The sequence below is a fragment of the Pithys albifrons genome, chromosome 3, assembly GCF_047495875.1.
Source record: "Pithys albifrons albifrons isolate INPA30051 chromosome 3, PitAlb_v1, whole genome shotgun sequence".
NCBI classification, from domain to species: domain Eukaryota; kingdom Metazoa; phylum Chordata; class Aves; order Passeriformes; family Thamnophilidae; genus Pithys; species Pithys albifrons.
The window spans coordinates 99,062,894-99,089,776 of NC_092460.1; the positions used below are offsets into that span (position 1 = coordinate 99,062,894).

Genomic DNA, 26,883 nt, shown 5'->3' on the forward strand with positions numbered 1-26,883 from the left:
TAATCATCACTGATAAACTTGAAGATGATGTGGAAGTTCCAGACCCATGGTAGGAGAGAGCCAAGGAAATAAGATAAATTTAAATACAACAAATTGCAGTGTCACTGTTGTTGAATGTATGGATTGTGTTGGCAAGAGAAAAGTCAATGGCTCAAAGTGTGGGAACAATTAAACAGCCAAATAATCCACTAAGTGGGAACATGCTGAGAGAATTTTGCAGTAACCCCAACTAGCTAATAAAACACCCAAAGCCTTTTCTTTTCTTCAGGAAAAAGACTTCAGGATGTTCTTGAAGGTGGAGAAGAGATTGGTTTGGCGCCAGGATGGCATTCAAAGAGCTGTTCCAAGGAGCTACAACCACCACCATGCAGGTATTTATATCAATAAAGGAGTAGTATTTTGCTGCTACCCACCTACTCTGCACCTTCCAGGCACTTGGGACATCACAGCAGAGATCCAGGACACCAGCCAGCAGCTCCAGAAAGGAAACAAACCTCCATGGCATGCTCCAGATTTCTCCTTTCATCCCCTTTCCCCAGTGGCCAGCACTAGGCACCAGCTGGTTTGTTGGTTGAAGGGGAGGCTGCAGCCTCCTTGGGCTGTCACATCCTGAATCCCTGCCAGATCTATGTTGCAAGAAGTGATGCCAGTGTTTTTAACCCAGAGTGTATTTGGCCCCTAGTGTTCTCCATGACACAGAATAAACATTTGGGAGGAGATTCAGCCTTCAATGAGAAATGCTTTCCCATGATACGTTTTCATTTTGGCATGCTCACTGTTTATGATGAAAGGATCCTAAAATAATTGTATTAGATGAACCGTCTGTTCTTCTTGCTTTGAGGCCAGTACAGCATGACATTTCAGAGATAAAATGTTGTGGAACAGCCTCTGACTTACAGCCCAATGGAACTTTTCCTAAGCCATCCTTCTTTCTCTTTTTATTTGCTTGAGGTTTATAACCTGAAAACGTCAAGCTTGCATCACAGTGTTGCCAAAAGGTTGACCTGTGCATTAGCTAAACCTTAAATTATCACCTCATTTAAGTTTTCTTCAGAAGGCTGATTCACAAGCAGTCAGCCAGCCCAAGTTAAAAATCTCCTCCCTCCAATCCAAAGGAATTCCAGGATTCACAAGAAATACTACGTTTCCAAGAGGAGGCTGACTGTCCTTAGGAGAACTTATTTCTGTGTGCAAGTTCAAGTGAGTTGATGGGACCTTAAATCAAAGGAGACCAGTGCCAGGTCAGTTGCTGAGTAACTGATACCGATCATCACATCTTGACCAGCTGGATGAATGACAGCAACAATTTCTTGGGATAGAGTCTGAAGTCTCCTGCATTTTCTTTCCATGCAATTAACTCACGGCTGCAGCCTTAACGAGGGGAGATTATTTTGAGTTGCAGATAGAAGGGTTTGTGCCATGTGCTTTGGAAAAAGGTATGTAATTATAAAGCCTCTGAATCTTTATGTGCATTGCTTAGATTATTGCAATTACAGCAAAGTGAGGAGAGGGCCCTGCCAAATGCTTTGAGAGCCACAGGTGAAAAGGGGTAGCGAAAAGCCACATCATCCAGCCTGGGCCAGACTCTGCCTGGCACCTTTGGAAAATGCTCTGTAGTTGGAAACCAAAGGAGAAAAGGTTTAGCAGGTCCTTGCTGTTATTTTCCTTTGTAGAATGGTTTGGGTTAGAAGGGACCTTCAAGTTCATCTCATTCCAACCCTCTGGCAGGAACAGGGACCCCTTCCACTACACCAGGTTGCTCCAAGCCCTGTCCAACCTGGCCTTGAACACTCCAGGGATGGGGTGGCCGCAGCTTCTCTGGGGAACCTGTTACAGACTCTGCATTGTGGAAAGAGGTGGGATCCCATCATGTTGCTCTTGATGGAGAAACATGGTGGTCCTTGAAGGAATTCAAGTCCACCTCTCTACCCTCACCAGGCCACTCAGCAGCAGTGCTGGGACACACAAGCTGTGCCAAGCATGAGCTGTGGCACATGATGAGCTTGGGAAAAGCGTCCTTTGCACGTCTGTGACTGCTTTGGCTGGAGACAGTGACCATGCAGGGCACAAGCTGAGCCTTTACCAGCACAACTATTTATGTTGCCTTCACTTGGGCTGGTTGCTTCATAGCTGAGATTTTTGAAAACCACTGAGGACAATGATGAATGGGAGGATGCTGGAAGTCTCAGCCTAAAGCATGACAAGTCCTGGCTCTAAGAGCTTGGGACTGGCACTTCTGCCTGCACCTTAGCAGGGAAATGGGACAAACTGAGCAAGGCATTTTTGTTGGATCATTTATTTATTGTTCTGTGCAAAGCACAGGGTGTAACTATCACCAGTCATTTTTGGCTATTGAGCTAGCACCAGACATCACTGTGTTAGTATTAGAGCAAAACATATTAGCTAATCATGAATTTGCTTTTAGTCACGGTGACTGCACGGCTTTCCTGTTTTTGCGCAATGCTGCAGCTCCTGAGACAGATCCCACAGTCACAAATTCCTCCTGGGTGGAGAGCTGCTTGTTGCAAACAGCCCCTTGGGTGTGGGGGTGCACAGGGGCATTGCTGGAGATTGTCTGTCAGCCTGGTTGGACCTTGGTCTGACCCAACAGTGACATCCACACCAGTGACTAAGTGGGGCCTGGGCACAGGGTCAAGTGTTGCCCAGACTGTTAAATTTTTAGTGGAGTCTCTGGTCTCATTTTGGCCAAGGCTAATGAACAGTCTCCAAGATTATGTCAGGGGACAGTCCTGAGTTTAACTCTCCTGTTGAGCAGTTTGACTATAAAATCCCTGTTTTTGAGAGTAGAAGAGTTCATCCTGGTGGCCAAGTGCTGCCAGTTGGACTAAGAGCCAGGATGGCTCTTACACAGTTGTTCTTCCATAGTAGAGTTGACCACTATCCAGATATACTCCAGGCCTTTGGTTTGCCACAGATCTTTAATTCTATTAACACAGGTATTCCCTAGTGGCTTAATACCTTATAGTTCATTTTCTCCAAAATATGTGAAGGTACATTAATCAGTCCTGAAGACCTCTTGTTCTTTAATTCATCCTTTTTTTCCAGCATCTCTTTTTCTGCTCTCATATGACTTCTCTAGATAAGCATCTCAGAGAGAAGTATTAGAAAATGCTTGGTAGCTGGGATTGTCCCAAAGCAGAGCACCTGGGAGAAGAGCAGCCAGCTTGTACAAACCATGGCAGGGACACTGCCCAGGGCACTTGCCTGCTCTTTCTCAGGGATTGTGGTTCTCATGAGAACTTCCAAAAATATCCTTTATGTACCAGGAATTACAGGAATTGCCAGGCATTACAGGCATATGCTTTGAACTGATGCCTGTCTCCCTCCATCCACCACATGGAATGAGGCTCAGGCTTGGATGCTCTGGTGCCTAAAATGATCAGTAGCAGTGCTCATACTGAGAACCCTGGCTCCTGTGTCTGGGACTTTTTTTGTGTGTCCAAAGAAGAGCTGTGGAGCTGGGACAAGGTTTGGACCACAAATCTGATGAGGAGCAGCTGGAGGGGTTCAGCCTGGAGAAAAGGAAGCTCAGGGAGAACCTTCTCACTCTCTGCAATTCCCTAACAGGAGGGTGGAGCCAGGTGGAGGTCAGACTGTTCTCCCTAGTAACAAGTGACAGGATGAGATGAAATAGCCTCAAAGTTGTACCAGGGGAGATTTAAGTTGGATATGAGGAAAAAATGTGTTCATGGAAAGTGTGGTCAAACATTGGAAGAGACTGTCCAGGGCAGTGGTGGGGTCACCATCCCTGGAGGGATTTAAAAGTTCTGTAGATGTGGCACTTGGGGACATGATTTAGTGGTGTCCTTGGCAGTGTTGGGAGAATAATTTGACTTGATGATCTTAAAGGTGTTTTCCAACCTTAGTGACTGTGATTCTATGGCAAGTAAACCCTGGACATGTCCTAAATCCATAACCAAGACAGACTGATGTGCACTAGCCAGTCCTCTGTTCAAGGGACACCAGGAGAGGACCAGGATGATTCCACAGCACACCCCATGAGGCAGCACCCATGGACACCCTACCCACGCTGTCACACCTGGCTCTTCCTGTGACTCCCAGGCTGCCTCCTTGCTCCTGAAGTGCCTCTGAGTCAACCTATACTATGGGACATCCTTCAGCTCCCCTGGCTTTCCAACACTTCTGCAGGGCACACCCAAAACCCACTCAATCATAGAATCCTAGAATGGTTTGGGTTGGAAGGGACCTGAAAGATCCTGCAGTTCTAATCCCCTTCCATGGGCAGGGACATCTTCCACTAGACCAGGTTGCTCCAGGCCCAGTCCAACTTGGCCTTGAACACTTCCATGGGGAAGGAGGTATTCAACCCTGCAGGTCTTTCCTGACCCATCCTGGCAGGCGAGGGCTGTGCAGCCTCAATGGTGATATTACACTCAGTTAGCTTTTGTTGACACTTCAGTTTTCCCCAATTTGGGGTAAACAAGCTCCCTCCAGCAGAATAAGCTGTCTTGTGCATTATGCTGACTTTTTGCTGCTTTAATAGAAAAAGCACATGGGATTCTGCTGACGTGGTTATACCAGCAAAATGTTTAAGTACGGGTTTAGCCTAATTCTTTGACAATATTCCCAGATTTATTACATGCAACGAGCAAGCACGGAACAAGTATTTCACTGACAATCTCTGGATCGGAAACAGACACAAAGAAATTATTTCTCTTCTCTGCAACATCCTAATTGCCCTTTCTACTTTCTGATGTGCTGCAAGATTACCAGTTTCCTTCCAGGTTTCCTTATTATGCCTCATACATTATAAAAATTCCTAATTTTTTCTAATGTCCTTTCCTGTTTGCAGTTTGAATTCTCCCTATTTTTTTTTAATATCCAGATGATACCAGACCTGCCAAGGTTTAAATTTCAATATATTTTAAGTTAACACCACCTTTCTTTTAATATGCATGTGTGAATGTTTTATGTGATTTTTCTGCTGTGCTACTGATTTTTTAGTACTATGGAGTTGTATATTTTAATAAAGACTAAAATAGCTGAAAGACAGTCCACTAGCAAATGAAAATCAACTGCAATTTTAATGTTACATAATACAACTTTATGGGGAAAAGTCTCGTAGAACTGGGTGGGGAAAGAAAGCAGTGTGAGTCAATAGAAAGGTAACTCAGTTTTATGGAAGTTATTTTAAAACGCTGTAGAGTTAAACAGAGAATAATTTAATTTTTACAGAGTTTTTAATAACCTCTAAAACTCCATTGCGCTGATTTAATATCAGCTAAAAGCTCAACAGAAAGGTATAATTTCCTGCTAAATTCTATGGGATTGTAACATACGTTCGTAGCCTAAAAATAATTTTATGCCCAAGAGAGCATCTCTGAGCAAGAGATTGCCTCCCCCCAGCTGCATCTCTCTGTAAGATGCTGTAGCATCAGAACCCTTTGCTTGCATTTTGTTTCTAATCTTTTATCTCCACACTGTTGGGAGGAAAAGAAGAAAGAGGCTGCCTATTTCTTTTCTGCATAATAAACTCAACGTCTTTCCCTGTTTGCCCAAATCCCTGCTTTTGGAAGCTCCATATCATGTCATAAATGCTACTTGTTTGAACAAACAGAGAATTATTTACGGCGCTGAAAGAACTTTTTGTGCTCCTTGCCTCATTTGCAACATTATTCCCGATTGATTTCTGCTGTACCTATTATTGACTTGCCAGCAATATTCCAAAGTAAGGTTGGGTCTATGTCAGAAAAATTTGTTGCCTCACACTGAGCCTTTTTCAGCACAGTTTCCTCAATATTGTTCCTCTACCCAGCTACTGCTCCAATAAACCAAAACAGCTCGCTGTTGTCTGAAATGAAGAATAATTGGAAACACCATGCCTGCTTCTTTCAGCACAAGTAACAATTCGGCCATTTAGGGCTCCTCTAACACTCCTGAGCAACTCAAACCTTGGCTCCCACTAGACAGTAATATCCAGACTTAAAAACTCCTGGCAGCCTTTGCCTCTGTGCTGCACAAGGACAGAGTGGTCAGGGTAAAATGACACAGAGTCTGAATTACCTCATGCAAAAAGCCGGTGGGCAGCGTTGCAGAGTCTTACCTGAGCACTTCCTAGCCCAGGACTTGCCTGGCACGTGGCAATTAGTGAAGCCTTAAAAATGTTCTCCAGGGAGGAAATATTTGCGGTGGGTCCACTGGTGAGCTCCCAAACGTTCCCTTTTATTCTCTTGCAGATCCCTTGGGATTCTTCTGGGCTTGCAGTGTGAGCCCCCAGATACTTCTCCAGCACAAGCAGAGGATGGGGAAAACCCTGAGTTTCACCTGGGATGCTCAAGCTCTCAGAGGACTGGATGATATTCAAGACATGAGAGGTAAGGCTGGGACAGATCCCAGCAGGGCTGGATTGCAGCCCTGCTCCAAATGTGCCAGTCTGTCCCCAGAGGGAATATTTCAGGACCTCACTGGGTGATTAGGCTGAGCTGTAAACCCTCTGCCTCAGACAGCACAGGGGATGCAGACCCAGGACAAAGCACACTAGTGTTGTCTCCTTCCCAGCAGCTGACTCTGACTCATCCCTTGGTTTCCCCTCCTACCCATGACTTGTATCTGCAGGGTGATGCACCTGTGATGTCACCTTCTCCTTGGCTTTGACCCCACCATGACACATCCGACTGCAAAAGTCTCTCCCCCACTTCTGTCTCTTTGAACGTCAAGCTCTCTCCCAAAGTCCCAGGATCACAGGGATGCTGTGTCAGCAGTTCTCTTTTGCTTAGGAAAAGGTATTTCAATCTTTAAACACAAATGTCTCTTGTCTTTTCAGGAAGACATGCTATTCAGGTAATAGCTCAGCCTTGCTCATCTGATTGAGATGATTCAGGACCCCCCACCATCCTTTAATCCTTTCAGTCAAAGATCTTTTCCAAACAACGATTCTACGATATGAGGGGTTTGCAACTACCTCGAGTTTTAATGGGGAACCACCTGGAAATGTTTCATTCCAACAGAGTTCATCTCAGCCTATTGGCAGGGAAGATCTATGAAGCTTTCACAGAGAGAACCCCTCCAGCACAATCTGAGTCCTGGTTTTGTTTCTTTTTTAAGGGTGTAAGCCCAAGGTCCAGGAAGAACATAAAGCAATAGGGATTTGCATGGTCAAAGGTTTTAAAAAAAAACAAACTTGGAGTTTATATTTTGCTTTTGGATCTAAAAATGTAGAGTAGTAGAATCCATGAGTTGTCCAGAGGGGTGGATGGGCGGGCAGATGGATCACTGTGTGAAAATGGCGTAATATTGGTCCACCTTCCAGCCCAAGGCGATCGCACTGGGCTGGACTAGACCTGTGCCCCAGGCAGGAAAGAGGAAACACCAGGAAAACTCATCACTGATCTCATTAATCTTAATTTGCCACAGTTCAGAGACTGTAATAAGAGTTGAAGCACAGGGATGGAGAGGAGGATACAGAACTCCAACAACAAACTTCACATCTTCTGACACAGCACAGACTGGGAGTGAGAATCTGCTCATAACCTTTAGAATGGGCAGAAATTCAGGCAGTAAAGACAATAATGTGGTTATTTTGACTCTGCCAAAAGACAATTCCCATCCACCATGCAAAAATGAGTGAAGCTGCCCAACAGCCCTAGGAGTAAAACAGGTGCTCCTGTGTCCCTTTTATGGATAACAGAGAAAGAGAAGCTGGTGATGGACACACAGGCCAGCAGAGCCAGCCAGGATTCTCAGGGAAAATGCCCTGTTTTTACTGAAATGGCTGGAAGTCCTGCCACCAGCTTTACTGGGATTTCAGCCCAGGACTTTTGGAAGCTTTCTGCACAGTTCTCTTGCTGTCTCTGGGTGATATAGTGAAGCTGCAAGAAGCATTAGATTTCGTCATTGCTTGGGCATCCCAGGAAAAAAACCTTGTGCATTGCATCTCCTGGGCTACCAGACTAATTTTTGCCATCTCATGTGGCACATCTCTGGCTTTGTTTTCAATGTGTAACTGCCTGGCATGAAGGCATTTTATATTCTATCATATTTATTATATTATTCCCTGGAAGTCCAAAGTGGTACCGGGAGAGCAGTAGGGCCCATCTGGAAAATGTGTTACAGCCCATAAAACCCTGTCCTTCGAGTGTGAAAGGTTAAACTGAACTTTTCAGCCATCTCCTCATTATTTAGAGGGGTTAATGATGGGATTAGATTGATGCACAGAAGACTTCCACCCTTGTCATACTGCTCAGGTTATGGCATGGGATTTTATAAACCAGGAAACTGATCCATGCACGGGGGGACACAGATTTGCTGCCACCCAACAAGTTGGACATAGCAAGAATGGAAGGTGTTCCTTCCACTTGGCCATGGCACCCTGTCCTTGCTCCCTAAGTTCCCCCTCACAAAGGCAAGAACCATCACTTGCTAGTTCATACACAGCACTTCCCAAAGCACCTGCCTTCTTCTCCCAAGTCTCCTTCCCAAGCATGAGGAGACTAAATCCCACACTGTAAGATGGACCTGGTGAAGCGGCTGTCTTCTAGTTGTCCAGTTCTCCACGTGGTGGGAGACTCCTGGAACAGAAGGTGCTTTTTGAGGCAGATCACTCTGTAGAGAATCCTTCCTCTCAGCCTATGCTCGCACTGTGGGTGTCACAGCTCATCCATGTTCAGTTGAGGGAGCAGTCAGGAGGGATCATCTGGCTGGCAACAGGACCAGAGCTGGCAGCACCCATTGGGGTGTCACCACCCCAACCACAGGCTGCAAACCCCAAAATTCACTGCCAGTGTTGTCAGAATCCTTCATGGCAACCTCAGTGTCTGCAGCAGCTGCTGGCAAAAGCAGCCATCAGGATTTGGGGAAGTATTAGGGCTGAAGTCACAGGAGGCAGAGCTGGTGCAAGGAAATCACCAAGCAGGCACTGGATACAGGATTACGAGGTCAGGGAGGCAGAGGGAGTCATGCCCACGCAGCACGTCCCTTCGTGAGTCAGGGCCCTGTCAGAGCCGTGTGACCGGCAGCAGGAAAATGATAAAAAGCCCAAAGTACTGGAGCAAATCCTAACAGTGAGTGGTGCACAGTTGGCTCAGAGGAGGCACTGCTGGCTCTGCATGGCTCCTTCTGGTGACGCAGAGCTCCCCTTCGAGGGGAGACGGGCTTGGCGAGCTCCCTGGCCCAGGGAGGCATGTGGGGAGTTCAAAGTCAGAGTCATACGTGGTGTGTGAGATCATCTGGTTCGATCTTTCTGAGCTGATGAGCTGATGCATTTCTCTGGTTTCCCCAGCATGGGAACCTACAGACTTTCCCAGCAGGAGCACCTGCTCCAGCCCAAAAAGCCTCACACAGGGAAAAGGAGCCACTGTTCACTTCACCACTCGTTCCAGTGGTAGGTCAGGGTTACCGCTGTGGTCTTGAAGCTTTGCTCTTATTTAAGCTTGTCTGGCTTCCACTTTGAGTCATCTGGTCTTGTTATGACTGTTTGATGTTTCAAGAGCCCACAAGAGCCTAGAGTACCACATCCTGTGGAATAGTAAACTTCTGCCTTGCTTATGGCCAGCTAAAAAGCCAGAGCTTCCTGACCACTCTCTCCAAAGCCTTGCCTCCAGCCCACTGATCATAGAATCATAGAATCATTATGGTTGGAAAAGCCCTCTAAGATCTTAAAGTCTAACCATTAACCCAGCACTGCCAAGGCCACCTCTAAACCACAACCCCAAGTACCACATGCACAAGCCTTTTGAACAGTTCCAGCAATGGTAACTCTACCACTTCTCTGGGCAGCCTATTCCAGGGTTTGACAACATTTTTATTGAAGAAATCTTCCCTAATATTCAATCTAAACCTCTTTGAGTGCAACTTGAAGTTGCTTTCTCTCAACTTATTTCTTGTTACCTGGGAGAACAGGCTGACTCCCACCTGGCTACATTCCCCTTTCAGGGAGCTGTAGAGAATGAAAAGATCTCCCCTGAACCTCCTTTTCTCCAGGCTGAGCTCTCCCAACTCCCTCATCTGCTCCTCATCAGATTTTTGCTCTAGACCCTTCCCCAGCTCCATTGCTCTTCACTGGATGAGACTCTCCTTGTTTCTTTCATCCCTTTTTCAACACCCTCTCATAACCACCACAGGACAGAGCTCTCTCCCCACACACAGAGAGGAGGATGTGCTTCTTGCAGGAGGTCTGCATCAACCATTTTAACCAGTCCCCCACTGGAAGACCATATTGAGTTCCTTGTCCCCTGAATTATTTCCACAGTTGTTATTATTTTCAGAGTGTAATCCTTCAGCAGATGGGGATGATTGGCCATCCATCTCCCTGGCTGGAGAACTCACCATTGGTGAGTGTTTGAATGAGCACAGTTTGCTTGAGGAGCCCAAGTCTGACTATTCATCCAACCACATGACATCAGAAAGTGACACATCACCAGCAGTGAATTTGTATTTACCGTCAGACTCCTCATCCCTGCGACACCTCGCCTTCCAAATTGCATTTGATGCTAATTCCCAGCCAAAGCTGGAATTTGAGGTCTGCCAGACAGCCAGTTTTTAATCCATTTTGCAAATAATCATTTGTGATAATTCAGAGTGCCAGTTTTTAATGGAAATATATCACCAACAAGTGAGTATTGAGTATGGGGCATGAGGACAAAGGTCTGAGCATATTGCACAGTCATAATTGCCTCTCTCAAACAAATCTGTAATTTCACTCAAGAATGATAAGCCAAAGCTCATTTGAAAATAGTGGTTTTCTATCAAAAGCAACTTGATTGACGTTGATTATATTCTTGTTGTTTAATTCCATATGGATTGAATTGTGTGTCAGCATTTCCAGTCTTTTGCATGGGACCATTGTCATGCCTATAATCACTTGTTCTGTCCTGTTTGCCTTTTCCTCAATCATTATTGGATGGGGCTTGGAACAACCTGGTCTCATGGAAAGTATCCCCAACCATGGCAGAAGTGTTAAAATACATGATCTTTAAGGTCCTTCCAACCCAAACCATTTGATGATTCTATGATTATCCTGCTCCAGGCCTTCAAGAGCTCCTCCATATTCCAAGGCTTGCAATAATATTAATATGAGCAATCCAGAGGCCTATGGAGGCAGCTTTTAAGGACCACTTGATGCAAATTTCCTAGATGCCTAACCTAAAAATATTTGCCTGTAGTAGATATCCAATATCCTCCTTGGTTCTACCAACAGATGAGACTCATCTCACCTAATTTTAGCTGCCAAAACGTCAGGTGTTCGGTGCGAGCCAAGTGTCTGGCCTCCCCCTCTCTAGTCAATGGAGGGAAGCAGTTTTAGAAAGCATCTCATCCCACCCATCTCAGGAGCGACTGAATCACTCTCCAGAAGAACTGTCTCTCTCCATCAGCTGCTTAGAAAGGCAAAGTAGGCAGCTGCATCAGGAGCTAACACTTGGTAGCCCTCTTCCCTTTTGGCAATGATTTAACATCTCCATTTTCAAGCTCTCCTTTTGCTCCTCCATATACTTTAAATATTCCTCTTATCTTCCTCATGCTTCTCAGCCCAACCACCACTGTGTTGTTTCTCACAGCTACAGCTCCCCTAATTATTTTCTGCATGACACTTTCTACCTGGTTTCTGCATCCCCTCTTTCCCCTGCTTTTTGTTGATTATATCCTGCCTTTTATTTCTTCCTGCTGCTTTATTCTTGTTGTTCACCCACGATGAGCACCACCCTGAACGCTTCAGTTTTTTGAACATCCCCAAAAAACTCTTCTTTGCTACTTTCTCATTTCCACTGAAGGGGCTTCATCTCAATGTTTTACTGCATTTTTCTCCACAGCTTTTGGAAACCTACTGTGCTCCCAGCTGCTGCATCTCTCTTTGGGTCTGTTCTCTCTTAGTTCACACCAAATGCTGTCAGAGGAGATGTTCACAAGGCTGTGAACAGCCACCAGCTTCCAGTCCAGTGGTAAGTACAATTTTATCTGTCATAATCAGGTTTCAAACAATTGGCTTCCACTTGGTGCAAGACAATTTGTGTCAAAAATTATTTCCTTTCATTTTTAGAAGGCTTGTGGATGTTTTTTTCTCCTGGCTGCCTGAGACTTGTCACGTACCTGACTCACACTGATGTTCCTCTTAACAACAGCTGTATTTACTGAAATGCATTATGAAGATGGACTCATAGAAATGTTCTTGTTACTCTGTGACCTCTGTTGATGCTACAAATACCTGCCCTTGAGCTTGATTATGATCAGCCTGACTTCTTTTTAAAACAGAGAGGGTGTAGAAGGTATGTGGGCCAACAAAACCAAACCTCTAATTGTGTTTTACCAATAACTCACAAAGAAGCCACTTTTTCTCTCCATCCCCCCATCACTGTAAGGGAAACAACATCAACCTTGCTTTACAAAAGGTTCTGAATTTCTTGGATACAAGAGGCTGCAAAAGTACAGGCAGTTACTACTGCAGACTCACACTCGTAAGAGATGTTCTCAGCTTGGAGAACATTCAGATCCAGTTTCCCCTTTAAATAAACTGGTTCACATGATTACCTCTGTAATGAGCTGGGACCCACAAAAACCAGGCAGTAACTACCAGAGTTCAGAAGAAGTGTTGGTACAAAAGAGCTCCCTTAAATGCCCCAGAGCCAGATTTACAAAGATGGATAAGACACAGCCTGTAAAAAATGAGGCACTGAGTTCAAATCTGAATTCTCCTAGGACTGATATGTATTCATTTCTCCTCCCTCTCTCCCTTTCCCTTTTCCCTGCTGCTTTTGCCAAAGGAGATGAGCTGGCTACTGTTAATGGCATCCCCCTGAGCGTTTCTCATGTTGCAGCATCAAGACTTGTTAAAGAAAATCCCCGTGTAATGGCATTACTTTGCACTTTTATACAGAACCTGCAGCTGGGAACTCCCACACTGTCCACAAGCACAAACTGATGAAGCCCCACAACACACTGCCCAGTAGGAGCCATCACACCATGCCAAGGCTTGGTGGGCTTTGCTGATCCAATGGTGGAGTGGGCAAAGAAAGCAGGGAATGGTTCTCCTGCCTTTCTGACCCCCTCAATCCACAACCTGTCTGGAAGTGGCCAGTGAAGGTTTTTCTGCAGTTCAAGGAAACTGCAAAGTGGGGGAGGCAGTGTGATTCCTTCCTGATCTGGAATGTTCTCTGCTCTGCTCTCCTCCACAGTGCACTGGGAGGAATAAAAATGATGATCCATCGGTAGGGAGGAGCTTTGTGCATGTGCATCCCAGTGGTGGGCTGAGGGCTGGACAGCTCCCCTGAAGGCAAAGGTGCCTGGGCTGCCCTGGTCCCACCTCTGCACACCAACCTTACTGGGATGAGAGAGAAGCATTCCCCCAAATCCTCACCCCGAGCTCTTACTTGGGCCACCAGGCTCCTTCCCTTCCACCAATCACCAGCGGAAATGCTCCTGCCTTGTGCAGGAAATGGTGCTGCTGAGTAAATCCTCCCTGTCCCTCCCTTAAATTATTTAATGTCCTACAGGAGCAGATGACCCCTGCTAAGCAGACTGTCAGGAGAGCAGCAGCCTTTGATGCAGTAATTGGAAATTTCCATTCTTTGCTTGCAGCCCTGAAAAACAGAAGAGTCTAATATACTGGGAAGTCTCCATGCTGAGCTAGGAAATTTCCATGATGGAAATTTTTAATATATTCTCTGGCTTTAAACTGCTCAGGTTGATGAGGCTTGGGGTGTTTGTTTTGTATTTTGTGTTGTATTTGGGGGTTGTGGTTTGGTTTGTTTCTGTTTGTTTGTTTGCTTTGCAATTTGCTTAAAAGAATCAATGAATGGCTGTGGGGAGGCTTGAAAAAATCAGCCAGACCAAAGGAAAGTGATGGATTTGCAGGAAGAACACGTGCAGGACAAGCAAGGCACCTGTAACACTCCTGCCCAAGTCAGAGATAATGGGAACCTGTATTTTAACGAGACAATCGCTGCCAGCAGTGACTCCGCAAGAAGCTCTGCAGCACAGCTTTGAAAGGTTGGAGCTTTTGATGCTCTTGCCATAAAAAGCCCAGCAGCCCAGAGGGCAAATATGCCTTTGCCCCCTTCAAATACTTTGCAGACCACACAAAAAAATGCAGGTAAATAGTAGAGAAACAGCTCTTAAGAGGTACCTGTGTGAGCCCTTGGTCTAAATACCTGGCAGTTCCTGCTGGCGCTTTGAACAGAGAGTTCTCAGGGACAGAAAATATAGGAGAGAATTGTCAGCTGTGCTGTAAAAATGATGATGAGGAGCTCGTAGGAGCGAGGGTGGGAGGACAGCAAAGGAAACACATTGAGGCAGAGCTACCGCCTTTCCTGACTGTAACACTGAGACTGCACAGGCTCCCACTTGGCTTCTGCATAGCTCTCCCAGGCTGCAGCTCCTGAGGCTCTGCCAGGGCTGGACTCAGCTCCCTGCACATCCCATAGGGATTGTGGGGCGGTTCCTGCCCATGGCGAGCACCAAAACACAACGTGGCCCTGACATTTCAAAATAATAATGTGAGAACAAAACCTTACCAAGCCCTAGAATCCCTCAGCATGAAAAGCCCCCTCTACCCAGTGGGACAAACCACAAGAAATGGGTGGTTTTATCACCCGCTGGGCCATTTATTAAGCATAAATTAGGGACTCGTGGAGATGGAGACATTGCAACTCCATTTTCCCTGTGAGTGGCAGGGGTGGGCAGGAAGGGGGCAGCCTGCCCCACACCAGGGACTCCAGTTTAGGTCCAGTGTTCTTGAGAGGTCATTGCAGACACAAACACCTCCACAAAGCCAGCCTAAATAAAGACAATGAGATCTTCTTGTCTGGCTTGTGCCCACATGTGTATTCAAGATGTTTCTGCCAGTTCCCAGTGTGCAGGGACGCAAAGGAGACACTGAACTGGGATGAATGTGTGGGTGACCACTCAGTTCTTCATGCCCAAGCACATAAAGCCAAAAAGCAAACTTGTGGCATGGCAGGGAATTTGGAATTTCACCTCTCTTCCAGCTGGAATAGATCATTGCACCAAAATATCAAAGGCCTTATTTAACTGTGCTCCTAATGGGCCCTTTAAGCTCAGAATCAAAGAATTATTAGGGTTGGAAAAGGCCTCTGAGATCATTGAGTCCAACCATTAACTCAGCACCGCCAAGGCTGCCGCTACACCGTGTCCCCAAGTGCCACATCTACAGGTGTTTAAATCCCTCCAGGGATGGTGATGCCACCACTGCCTTGGGCAGCCTGTGCCAATGTTTATCAATCCCTTTGGTGAAGAAATTTTCCTAATTTTTTCTTAAGCTAGAAAGATACATGATCAAGTGGCAGTGAGTGAGAAGAGGTAGGATTGGTCCTTCTGAGCACGAGTCCTGTTGCCATTGGGTCAGCTCATAAGAGTATCCTGAAGATCCCCTTTACTTGTCCATCACTTAAGACCTAAATACTGATGAGTCAAGACACCAAACCAAGTTATCTCTCATGGGGAAAAAGCTGAGTTGCTGAGTTGCCTGGGACTTGTTGACTATAGGTGACAAAACAAGAACTAAATCCTGCTCTGCATTTGCAGTAAATGCAGAGAAGTACAGACCCTTGTAAAGCAGACTCCACACACAAGTAAAATTACTGAGTTTAGAGTCTGGCTCTACAACACAAGTGGGTGGAACCAAACCTCACAAACTACAGAAGTGGGTGACTTTGGCTAGACAGATGGCTTTGTCACTGAAATCCCATATTCATTTATCTGTCCTTCAATCCAAGTCCATCTGCCATCTCCTGTGTTAAACACAGGAGGTAAAAGCCACTGCTGGGTTGAGGTGAGTCCTTTACTCTGGATTTTGTATTTATTGCACAGCTTGGTCCACACAGTCCCCAGGTACAGGAAGAATATGAACAATGTGCTGCTTCCCTCTGGGTTTGGTTGTTCAACCAGAGAAAAAACCCATAAAAACTCTGCTGGGCTTTCGCTGCCCTTTGCTAATGACAGTGTATTTTTATTTTCAAGGATTTCTTTATTATTTCCTCTTCACAGCTGCTGCCAAAGAGTCACTTGAGTCATTTCCTCCATCCTGGAGGTGAGCCAAGCTCAGGATCAGGTCTCCAAAATCAGGACCATGTCTTTGAGTGTGAGATGAGCCAGAGCCCAGGACCTGGTGTCCTGGAGACTGGCTCATGGCTCAGCCACCACTCTGGGATTGGGGCACTCGGGGTGTGATTTCAGGCTGCTGCTTGCTGGGGTTTTCCACTTTGCAAACTCAGCTTGACCTTAGAGTTCGATTCACCACTGGCTGGCTGAACCCAAGCCAGGTTTCCCACCAAATGGGGTCACACCTGAACTTTTCAGGCTCAGGGTGTCATTCAGCCTGAGCAGGGAATACACCCCCAGGCTGGCTAATTGCTGCTTCTCATCCCCTGCAGATGGAGAGGGCAGGGGGAGGGCAGATCACTGCAGTACATGATGGCACAGCAAGCAGTCTGACTTTTGGACCTCTTCCTCAGTGCTTTTATTCCTGAAAATGGTTTATTAGGATGTTCTGTTTGATTTAATACACCATGGAAGTGCTCTGTGGCTCACAAAACTAAAATCTGGTGGAGAACCTTCAGCAAAAACTGCCAGTAGTATTTTGCCTCTATTTTCTTCCATAGTCCAAGAGATTTGCTAGATTTGTGTTTAGGTGGGTGGGTTTTTTAGCTCATTAAGATTTTTGCTGGCCTAGGTCAGGTTTTACTGGCAGATAGGACTTGTATGTAAATTTACAACCAGAATATGCACAGCAGGGAGATTTACATCAAGGCTGAAGCTGTTTAAATAGTCAGGCAGGAGCAGCAATACTTTCTGGCCAGCCAAAAAGATCCCATCCAAATGAAATCAGCTCCATGGTGGCACCAGTGCTTGGTCTGTGGAGAATCAAAGAGTTGAACCGAACGATTGCGAACACCGAGCACCGTCAGGAATTGTGATTTCTCCATGTTTATTTCATGAGCATAATAAGGAGCCACATTTGTTAGAGGAGCTGGTGCTTATGAATGATGCACTTCTGCTCTGGTTCTCTTAGCACTTCTCTGAGCTGCTGGAAGATTACCCACATTATACATTCAACAGGGTTTGTTCCAGACCTTTCCCAAAGTGAATTTTCACAGTTCCCCGTTAGTTTGGCTTCCCAAGGAGGCAAAGTTTCCACGCTGGAGCACTGCATGTTTGAGCTCACACTCACATACCTGTCTCTCCAGCACTTCTCACAGCTGGTGAACCTGGTGGGTGTCTTCATCTGAATTTTATAGAGATGGAAAAGTAAAAAACTGCCCAAAGAAGTTGTGGATGTCCCATCCCTGGAAGCGTTCAAGGCCAGGCTGGATGAGGCTCTGAGAAACCTGGTGTAGTGGGAAGTGTCCCTGCCCATGGCTGGAGGGTGGAACTGGATGGTCTTCAAGGTCCCTTCCAACTCAAACTATTCTGGGATTCTATGATTCTATGAAAATGTTTGGAAGTTTAATGAAAGCAAGCAAAGGATACTAGCAAGAACAAGAAAGATTAAAGGCTGACTGCAATTCCCCTGGAAATCCAGACAGAAATGAAGTCTTGTAAGACCTTTGCCTGCAAGCAAGGTGAGCCTCAACCCCATGAGGCACCAGAGAATCCACACTTAAAATGCATCCTCAACAGGACCTTTATTTGCTGCTAATAACTACTTTGATTTTTTAAAAAATGTATTTAGAAGCTGTAATTTTAAAGGAGTAGGTACCTTGTGGTGCAGCATCAGAAGAAAAACCCAGTGAGAGACACCATTAGCAGGTGGAGCCAAGCAGAAAACGCTGCCTCCCGTAGTGATGCTGTGCGGGACTGAGCAATGGAGAAAGCAAACATTAAACAGAAACAGGCTGTGATATTGGCTCGTAGCCTGGGCACAGGCCTGGGGGTTTGGAAATCCAGGATCAAATAATGTCTGTGATAACAACTCCTTTTATTGCCGACAAGCACTTGGGGTTTTGGCTACTGTACCTAAAAGGAGTGGGGATGATGGAGCCTGTCTCACAGGATTGTTCCTGTCCAGCAATGTATAATCACTTGATGTGCTCAGAGGTTGAAAGCACCCTGCAGTGAAACAAAAGGCACCAGCCATCACTCCTGTAGGCATTCAACGCTTCTCCCTACCTTTGACAGCTGCCACGCTACGGCAGAGATTGTTCTGCTCAGCCTCAGCTTCAGAATCCAAATTTAGAACGTGTCCTATGACAGGAATCATTTACATGACAAAATCTGCCTTTCTCCAGATTCCTCTAATTAAGTCCTGCCTCCCTCGCAGGCGAAGCAGCTCTCACGCTGGTGGAGTGTTGCAGGAAAGACGGCATGGGAAAAGCAGCGTGTCTGTCTGCTGGATGCTCTCCTGAGCCCATCAGGATGTCATTGGTGCTGCACATCCACCTGCAGGATGCTCTCCTGAGCCCATCAGGATATATTTGGTGCTGCACATCCACCTGCAGGATGCTCTCCTGAGCCTGTCAAGGCATAGTTGGTGCTGAACATCTCAGGGTCTGCCCAGACAGCCAAAAAGTTGAGTGAGGGCTCCTTGTCCTCCTGCACCAGCTGCAATCTCTCCATCAAACTGCAGATGTGACTGGAGAACACTTCCCTTGGGACAATTTTTTAGGGCAGATGTGGATGTTCTTGTAAAGCCTGTTGTGGGTGCCTGATTAAGAATGGATTTGGGAAAATTTTTGGCATCTCTTGGGTCTCTACTGAGTAGCTGGGGTGGAAAGGCCCACTGTGGTCAACAGCAAATGTTGTCCTCCAAAGGATGTGCTGAGCTGTTAACGTGCCTGGCAGCTTGGAATCAAAGCTATGTGGTCACACAAATAGGAGGATTTCAGGAAATCCCACATATCCTTCAACCTCTTCTGGAAAAAGAAAAACCCTCCTTGCTTATTCATCCTGGGGTCACTGAGGATGTCTGAGGTACTTGCAGCAGAGTACGTTTCAAAGACTTCCTCCTTCAATAGCTGCCGTCTTCCCTGCTGGGAAGATCTTATGTGTTACTGGCAGAGGAGCTTCTTCCTCCCACGGGAGGGATGTGCGTGGAGCCCTCATGGCACTCCCCACCTCTGAAGTTCCTGGGAGGATCAGACCTCCCTTCAGATCTTCCACACTGCAAAGATCCCTGTGCTGAGGCACCCAGACTGGGATCTGCTCTGTCTCCATGGCATTGTCTGGGGATGTGGAGGGATCAGAGGGTTCAACGTGCCATCCAGACTCGGAGCACAGGGGCAGGGTGGCCCCAGTCAGTGAAACACAAAGGAAGGAAGGGCGGCACTGGGAGCTCCCAAGTGCTGCAGCCCATCTGGCTCCAAAAGGCCTTGCTGGGATGGGTCAGTATTTGCTCTCCACCAGTGGCACTTCGCCATCCCTGCGAGGTCTGGGCGGGATTCGGCATTGCCCACATCTCTCCAGACAGGGGCACATAAGCAGCTGGAGCAAGAACAGCAAGGAAGCTCCAGGAACCGCAAGACCATTTGCCAGGGATGCAGGTGGAGATGTTTATCCTGTGGAGCAGCTCTTCCTCCTGCCCTCATGCCAGGATGGATCATCTTCCAGTTCAATCACAGACTCCATGCCCTCAAATCCAGCACCAGCTCCAAGCGTGGTGCTCCCATGCTCTTTGTGAAAATAGCATGTTCCTCCCTGTCACCCATCCAGGTGGGGACCTGAGTCCTTTGCCTTCCCCTTCACCCATCCCTCCATCAAATTCCTGCTGGACGCTGTTCACAGTGTTGCAGTGGGAAGAGAACACACTGGGATGTGACAGAGACCAGCAATATCTGGGGCACATTGAGTGAGGACAGGGAGTCCAGCATGCTTATTCCCTTTATAAATAAGATGCTGGATCCTTGGAGGCTCAGCCATTATTGGGAAAAGTCCTTGAACCTCTTTTCCATGAACCTGAAAACCCCCCAGCAGCACCTTTTGATGGTGCAAAGTTGTCCACCCTGCCCTTCAGCTGCAGCACAGCACTTGGGGCAGGTGCCTGCACTTCCATTGACTCAAAATTCCCGCCACAGGGAGCCTGTTATCCCAAAGAGGAACACATTGGTTTCACTCTCTCAACTTCTGTGCAGGAAAAGGGATCCTTTCACTCAGCAATTCCAGCCAGTTTCCACCAAAGTGATCACAATTCAGGGTCTGTTTCTGTGTCAGATGCCAACCATATAATGCTCCTAATCTTGGTAATTATAGTTTATTAAGGTTCTTGGAAACTGGGAAAACGGCTTTCAGAGGAATAAAAAAAATTCCCAAACTCCAAATCAGGGAGGAAATTCCCTTAGTGGACCATGGCTGAAAACAAACATGTTTTTGTGCTTCCAGAAAATCAGCAAGATTAACAGTGCCATTGTTTGTATAAGGGGGATTTCCACATTTCAGGGAACAGCTTGGAAGCCAGTGCAGTGGCTGCTCTCGGGAGAGCAGATGTGAACCAGCACCAGGAAAAATCACAGCAGGTTAAAAATCATGGATTTTTATAACATGATCCTCCCAATTTGGGTTGTGTTTTGGTTTTTCTTTCCTTTCTGTGCCTGCTTCCCGAACTTTTAGGGGGCATATTTTCCTGCTCCCTTCATAGCGTGAGGACAATAAATGCACCAGACTATTTTTGCCCCTAATAAAAGCTCCTTGTCACAGAGCCACGTGACTCTGGCCACCCTTGCGTCATCAATGGCATGAAATATCACAAGATTTATAATAAAATTACATGAGTCAGCAATGCTGAAACCTACCACGAGAAACAAGAATGCCATCCAGAGGAGAAAACAAGCGGATTTTTAAAATCCATCTGGGCTGCCCGTTAGGCCAACCCACCCTCGCTGCCCTCTGATTGCAGTCCCTTTCCAGATGAAAGAACCCATGGAGACCACCTGTATCACCCTGGAAGGGCCAGGAGACAGCACCAGACTGATCCCATTTGCAATGGTGGGATCAGAAAGGGACAGAGCCTGCTGGCCAAGGGGAGAGCTGTGGGAACAGCAGGGAGGGAATGACAGGAGGTGCAAGAGGGATGGTGAGGGAACTGGGAATTTTTGTCTTGTCTTGCTGGCCCTTCACAACAAGAAAGACATTGAGGTGCTGGAGAGTGTCCAGAGAAGACCAACAGAGCTGGGGAAAGGTCTGGAACACCAGGAGGGGCTGGGGGGCTCAGTTTGGAGAAAAGGAGGCTCAGGGGGGATCTTTTGGCTCTGCAAGTCCCTGACAGGAGGGGGGAGCCAGGAAGGGCTCTACTCCCAGGGAATGAGGAACAGAATTAGAGGACACAGCCTCAAGTTGTGCCAGGGGAGGTTTAGTTTGGATATTAGGAAAAATTTCTTCACTGAAACAGTTGTCCAGCACTGGAGCAGGTTGCCCAGGGAAGTGGTAGAAGTGTTCAAAAGACGTGCAGATGTGGCACTTGGGGACATGGCTTAGTGGTGGCCTTGGTAGTGCTGGGGGAATGATTGGACTTGATGATCCTAGAGGTCTTTTCCAACCTAAATGATGATGTCGTTCTACAATCTTGAGAATATTTTCCAACCTAAATGACTCTAAGATTCTGTGTGGATGGAGTGCAATCACCCTAAACACTGCAGTGAGATATTCCAGCCTCCGCTGATTGCCCTGATACCCTTTGGAGATTACCATATCCCTTGGCTGGGCTGCCTGCCAGGAAAACATGACTGAGAAGGCGATAAGAAGGGTGCTTTACGGGGAAGGTGATGGCGTCACTGCTGACAGGGATGTTACCTCACCCCTCTGAGTAAGCACCATGTGATCACCCTGAAACTGGAGCAGTGGCTTGGCATGGGGTGACACTGCAGGGCCAGGGCAGGGTGACATTACTTCTGCCATCACGGTTGGAGCTGTGACAAATATTTGGTGGGACAGGGCAGGTGCTTGGGGTGTGCTGCTGGAACACCTGCTCTGTCCTGATGCCCGTGGGAGAAAGGAGTGTGGTTGCTCTTCTCAGCAAGGAGTGTGGTCATTCTTGGGTCTGCCCGACCATGCCCTGTATGGCGTGTCTGAGTGATGAGAGGTCCTTTTGAGCTTGGACAGGAAGAAATCACTGCTATTGATACTTTCTAGTAACAGACAGCTGTATTCCCTTAATTTTGGAACCATTTTTTCAAAAATTATATGAAAATCTCAGTAGTTTGACTCCAGGCACGTTTTTGGTGGGTCATCCTGGCCATGCAAAGATGAGTGAACACAAGCTGGGAAGACCCTGGCTTAAAAATATCTGTGCGACCTGCTATGATCTCCCTTGTGTGGGTGAGCTCTGATGGCCCTTAATTGAGCACTCCCGAGCTATTTTTTGCATTGCACTGCTGCCTGTTTAGTGCTCAGGATGTGCCGCGCTCAGTTAATGAGCAGCTAATCAGTGTTGTTCTGGTTGCCTGGGGCTGAACCCCGCAGGCCCGAAGGACCTGGCAGCCCTCACAGCACAGGGATAGCCCTGCTCTGTCTCCAGGTGGAGGGAGGGCTCCTGGTGGGCTCTGAGCCTGCTGGGATTTCAGCTGCTGTCACCAAAAACATCTTAAACCCTGAGATTAGCTCAGTTGGTTAAAACTTGGTTATAATAATGCCAAGGTCATGGGTTCAATCCCCACTGACTTAAGAGTTGGACTCGATGATCCTGTGGGTCCCTTCCAACTCAGAATAGTCTGGGATTCTGTGTGAAAAAATCTCACCTGAGCAATGGCCAATGGCCATTTTTAGAGACGATTGCATTCAGGCAGGTACAGGAATCCAACAGACAATCCTACTCCAAAACTCCAACCCACAGGTGATTTCTTAAAAGGGAGAAACCTCTCACGCTTCTCTATTGGTTTCTAGAAAAGGCTGAATGGTTTGGGCTGAAGATTGAGCAATTGTACAAAACACTCAATATAGAAAACTTCTGCCTGAGTGTTTCAGAGTTCACAATGTTAAAAGCTAGATAATACATCTTCTAGTGGGAAGTTTTGGGTGATTTACTAACCCATCCTGGAGTGCTACCCAGAAGTTCAAAACCATATGTCTCCATCACTCTGGAATTAACTACTCCAAAGGAGAGAGCAGCTCAGCTCAGCTAAGTGCCAAACAGAAAGGGGAGCACTGCAGAAGATAAATTTCCAGATTAGACTCAGGGATGTTTCCCTTGTTCTTCCCCAAAAGCTGTTTTACACAAATAAGCCATGGAAGGTGCCAGAAATGATAGAACTTAGTTTCCTTAGGGTCTCTGTGGTGTTCAGGAGACAAAAACTAATTCTACAACTATTAGTAAGTTTTAATCTCAGCCTGATGGGATGAAGGACAATGAGGAAATACTGAAATTTCACAGGAACACCTCCTGTCTTTGCACAGCTCTTACACCAGTGCAGGGCCAGGTGGAGAAGCTTTCACCAACACATTAATTAAGGAAAAGAAAACTAAGTGAAAGTGGCACCCGATGTGTTACAGATTGCCTAAATAAAGCCTTTAGAGGCCACCACAGCTCTAAGACTCAATCGTACAGGCCATCATCTTCATGCACTTCCCAGCACTTTGGATGTGCCCCATGACAGTCTTGTTGGGTTCCCTTGTCCAACACAACCCCATTCCTCCCCAAAGTGATGTGGAAATGCAGAACCAACACCACTGCAATACAGGAGATGCCTTGGCCAAATTGAAATATCCCAGTAGGACATCTGCCAATGAAACCATTTTCCTTGGTGATGCCCCCTGCTACAGAGTGCAGGTTGACCAACATCATGTCCAGTGTGCCAGAGGCAAAAAACAAAGTCCTGGAAGATATTCAAGATCCATGAGAAGTATTTGGAGCAAAACATAAATGAGATCATGAGATTTTCTTTTCACAGAGCTCTCTGGTGAGCCAGGGCAGAACTGGTTTATGGGCCCCTTTGTGGCCCATATCCACAGGTTTTGGCCACTGTCACAATAAATGAGAAAAGCTATTGTAGGGATTAACTTGATACTATCCCTTGAAGTCAACAGGCACATGGCACCCTTTAAATGGATGCCAGGCTTTGACAGGTTAAATGACCTGCCTATGTTTATAAGACAAGTAGGATCATTTATGAGAAAAGTCAGGTACTGTGGTTGGGCTTTGGAGATTCTCACTGAAGCATCTTTATGACTCACAAGACACAAAATGAACATTACAAATGCCAATCACAGCAGTAGGGCCTGATCTGCTTCATTTTAGGGTTGGCATCAAAAATGACAGACCAATCTCCAGATGCACCTGCGTCTCTCTGCTGGCAGGTGACTGAAGGGAGCTGAGGATGATGAGAGCAGCAGATTCCTGCTGTTTACATCCAAAACTAGGGGAGATGAGTGCTGTCCCTTTGCCAGGGGTCTGGCGTGGTCCTGCAGGGATGGAGAAAGGACATTGCCTCCTCACTGCGCAAAGGAAAAGGTCCAACCGTTGGGCTGCAGCAGGTGCCAACCAGCCGTGTCACCGACTGCTCCTGCGCCAGGCTTTGCCAAAACTCAGCCACTGCTGACTTGCAAGGACTGCCCAGAACGATCCTGTTTCACTGCCAGTCAGTCACATCCAGACACTGAACCTTGTCCTGGACTGGCTGCAAAGACAGGGCAGGAGTAAAGTCCTCCCCCCTCAGAGTGACTCCATCGCCTTGGGATCTCACCAAGGAATTGCCTTCACACGACTACAAGGGAAGAGCCCACTGAGGGCAAGGGGCAGCAGCTCTGCAATCCAGCAGGCAGTGGGAAAACTGGAATCCCCCGTGGTGCTCTGCTGTGCCAGTGGCTCGAGAAGAGCTGACGCATCACTCTGGAGTCGCCGGCGGCGCTGGAGGGACCTTCACTGACCTTGGGCCTGAGGATGGTGTGGCTCCTGCTGGTTACTCAGCACAACACCTGGAACCTGTGCCTGGACACTCGGAGGCAAAAGCTGACAAACCTGGCCTGTGTTCCTCCTGGATGAAGACCAAAGCTCCAAACCTGGCAGAGGATCAAGTCATGCAGAGCATCCGAGGGAAGAGCTGTTGAGGGAGTGGAAGAATGTGTTTATCTCAGCTCAGAGCAGAGCTCTCTGGGCAGGTATTTGCTGGATGTGCCATGGAGAGATGTCCTTGATGGGCTTGTTGAGGAGGGTATGGGGACCATACAAGCTGTAACTTGACAGGAAACCCAGCAGTTGTAGACCTACTATTTAACAACAAGAGAGAGATGCTTCCACAGTGACTCACAGGTGCTGCAGGTGTTTCACACAAGTTGCCAAGGGTTATTGTCTGCTGTGCTAGAATGTGGTTGGTTAATTGTGTGGAGTCAAGTACATTTCAGGATTTGTTGTTCCAGCATTGTGCAGGTGTTGGAGTGATGATTCACTCTCTTACCCATGTGGCATCTTTGGGTGACCCCACACAGTAGACAACACCTTAAAATTCCCCACGGAAATCTGGTTAGACCAGACTGAGCTTAGTCAAGAAATGGTGCTCTACTCAGTGGTCCAGCAGGTCCCTCCGGTTGGCCACAGTCAGTGCCCTTCTCTGCCCATTTTCCCCACATCCCAAGGGATGTGCAACTTTTTTGGCCATTTCACTGCAGGGGCCACTGTATCCCACCCAAAGGTGAAGCCATCCCACCTTGCAAGCTGTGCCTTGATCTTTCTTTGCCTCAGTTTCCCATGTGCAATACAGATCTTGGTGTTCTCCTACCACTGCAGAGCTGCATGAGGATCAGTAAATTAAAAACTTGGCTGATGTTCAGGTTCTGGAGTACTGGGAGTGACTTAAATAGGTGGTGTAAAGCCAATTAAAGCAAAATCTTTGCTCTGAACATAGAGATAGGAAAGACATGACAGGTCACCCAGCTCTCATCTGTGCCAGTGTAGGGTTGCTCTATTTATTCACTGGTCTTCAGCCTTGTCCAAGTGTATGTGCTGCGAGCAACTTCCCGTATTTCCACCAGGAGAAAATTCAGCATTTAACCTAAACACTTGCTCTCTTCATTTCACCCCTTTATTCCCACTTATCCCCTTGGCAATCCATCGTACAGCTTGTTTCCAAGCTAATAATGGGAGTTACAGCAGCAAGGAGATAATGTCACATTAGAGGGATGACTCTGTTAGGTCTGGGTGAATTAAATGTTCCCAAGGGCCTGAGATGATGCAGAACAGATTCCCTGCATCAGGTCCCCTCTTTCTTCACGGCTCTCCAGCACGAATGTGGGGTTTTCACCCATCAATGGACAAGGCCAGTCCTCTCCATGTTATGTTTGAAGGTGGAAAAAAGAGTGATAAGAGTATGCAAAGGGCAAATGTTTGTTGAAACACTCACTGCCCTGAAGCCCACTGCAAAAACACAATGCTGACTTCCCAAAGTCGAACTCTCACCTCGGAGACCACCACCCTCAGGTGTAAATCACTTTTAAACTCAGCCTGTTTATTTTCCTTTACCTCCTCCTCTCACTTTTACTCTGGTTGTACAGACACAAACCCATTTGTATTTCACGTCTTTACAAATGGTGTTTTTTAATTCAAAGCTTTCAGAAGGTGTTCTTTGTTCGTGGTGTCCCTGGGGGGGCAGCTGAGATGATGCTGTTCCGGCACCACGAGCTGCTCAGGACTTGGCTGCTCCTTCACTTTCATTTTAATAACGTGCATTTCAGACCAATAGAGGAAAGCAAATAGGACATTCTGATAGGTTTTCACTCTTGTAAAATTAATAAGCTCCTCAGCACCATCCTGGGAAAGAATAAGCTCAAGATGCACAAGAAAATAAGCATGGGCAACACTTTATGTCAAGGAAACTTTTCTCCAAGCCCCCTCTGCACTGGTATTTCTGTCAGTCCATAGAATCATAGAATGCTTTGGGTTGGAAGGGGCCTTGAAGACCACCCAGATCTAATCCACCTGTCATGGGCAGGAACACCTCCCACTAGACCTGGTTGTTCCAAGCTCCCATCCAGCCTGGC

The 26,883-nt window shown here is 46.9% G+C and overlaps 1 long non-coding RNA gene across 1 annotated transcript; it reads left to right on the forward strand.

Moving 5' to 3' along the window:
- The first annotated feature begins 1,010 nt into the window (after positions 1 to 1,010).
- LOC139669614 (uncharacterized) lies at positions 1,011 to 12,779 on the forward strand. Its single transcript, XR_011697283.1, has 4 exons — positions 1,011 to 1,436; positions 6,219 to 6,356; positions 11,787 to 11,915; positions 12,014 to 12,779. It is a non-coding gene; the product is annotated as an uncharacterized lncRNA (long non-coding RNA).
- The last annotated feature ends 14,104 nt before the right edge of the window (positions 12,780 to 26,883 follow it).